General features: G+C 47.5%; 2 non-coding genes across 2 annotated transcripts; one reads left to right on the top strand and one right to left on the bottom strand.

Moving 5' to 3' along the window:
* Nucleotides 1-562: 562 nt before the first annotated feature.
* trnaq-cug (transfer RNA glutamine (anticodon CUG)) lies at nucleotides 563-634 on the bottom strand. The gene has a single exon. It is a non-coding gene; the product is annotated as a tRNA-Gln (tRNA).
* An 870-nt stretch (nucleotides 635-1,504) lies between these two features.
* trnag-ucc (transfer RNA glycine (anticodon UCC)) lies at nucleotides 1,505-1,576 on the top strand. The gene has a single exon. It is a non-coding gene; the product is annotated as a tRNA-Gly (tRNA).
* The last annotated feature ends 33 nt before the right edge of the window (nucleotides 1,577-1,609 follow it).

Below are 1,609 nucleotides of genomic sequence, written 5' to 3'. Positions count from 1 at the left end.
GAAATCAGTCATAACATGAGCTTGGTGCTGTTCACAGATGTAGACAATTAGAATCTAGACATCACTGCAGGAACCTTTACTTGTTCTCATGAACAGCTTCACACTGAAATGCTTGACTTCGTAGAGAACATTCTACCAGGTTCTGTGTCCTTTCATATTAGACGATGCAGGTTTTTAGAGCACCACATATAGACAAAGAAGTTTTGTTGGAAGAAGTTGGTGGTGGGTTGTTTCCCTCTTTATTATTCTTCTTAAAACAAAAAACTTAATATTGGGGGTGCCGGGGATTGAACCCGGGGCCTCATGGGCTCTGCCACTGAGCTACATCCCCAACAAATCACAAAACCACAGTGGAGGCTGTGTTCCAAAAGTCAGTCAATCGCGCATTATAATCACATAGTGGTATGTCACAGTTCGATGCACAACACATGAAACAATGCATACATTGTGAGGGCATCTCTTGTACATACTTAAAGTATAAAGAAGAAAAACATCATTATTTCTGTTAGTTGGGGAGGAGTAAGAATTGACCACTCCCTACTTGTTGCGCTCTGCTAATAGCACTTTCCACCGAGATTTGAACTCGGATCGCTGGATTCAGAGTCCAGAGTGCTGACCATTACACCATGGAACCTCCTCCACAGTTCTTCCCCTGCTGCCTCCTACCACTCTCCACCTGCTGGTCTTTATGTGTGGAGTTTGCATGTTCTTCCTGTGGCTGCGTAGGTTGTTTGGTGGGTGCTCTGGCTTCCTGGAACAGTCCACAGACATGGAGTGAAGGTTAACTGGTGATTCTGTTGGCCGCATGTGTGATTGTACATATGCATGGTTGTCTGTCTCTTTGCGTGAGCTGTGTGACAGGCTGGCGACCTTCCTGCCTCTCGCCCAGGGTCAGCAGAGATAGGCTGCAGCTCTCTGTGACTCTCTACAGATTAAAGTGGGCATAGCTGATGGAAGAATACAAACCCCAAAAGTTATCCAAACCAACTGAGTGTCCAACGTCTCATCACATGTGTTTGGACAGTTGATTCAACTTGATGAGCTGTGCAATACTGGACTGAGCTGGATGGGACTAGGAAGAGGAACTGTCATGCTTGATGGTACCTGCAAGAGAACCTCTACAGGAGAGTGCACATTTTAGTCCCAGCCAGTTGGTGCTTGGACACAGCAGTGATTGTATCAGTCAGTTTCAGTGTCATCTGTTTGTAGCAGAGAATATGGAAGGAAGGCATTGATTTAATCTCAAATCTCAAATCTCCAGGGTGCTCTGGGCAGCACTCCTGAGGTGCACTGGTCCTCCACCATTTGGGCCTCTCGTCGACTGCTGCTAGAGGTTGAGCTTAAGCCTAAGCCTAACCCTAACCCGCTATGATGGCGGTTTACTTGCACGCTGCCTGAGGATACCTGGTCCTTGGAACCTTGACCTCAGTGTGGTACGTCCCCTTTACCTTGATGACTGTCTGTGTGTCTCCTAGTTTTGCAAACAAAGTCTGCCCTTCTCACAGCGATGGTGGTATAGTGGTGAGCATAGCTGCCTTCCAAGCAGTTGACCCGGGTTCGATTCCTGGCCATCGCATTCCCCTGACTGTGCCCTCTGGCTGCACACAGA

This window comes from Stegastes partitus, unplaced genomic scaffold, assembly GCF_000690725.1.
Source record: "Stegastes partitus isolate 25-593 unplaced genomic scaffold, Stegastes_partitus-1.0.2 Scaffold2944, whole genome shotgun sequence".
Classification (NCBI taxonomy): domain Eukaryota; kingdom Metazoa; phylum Chordata; class Actinopteri; family Pomacentridae; genus Stegastes; species Stegastes partitus.
This window is presented reverse-complemented; position numbering and strand designations above follow the sequence as displayed.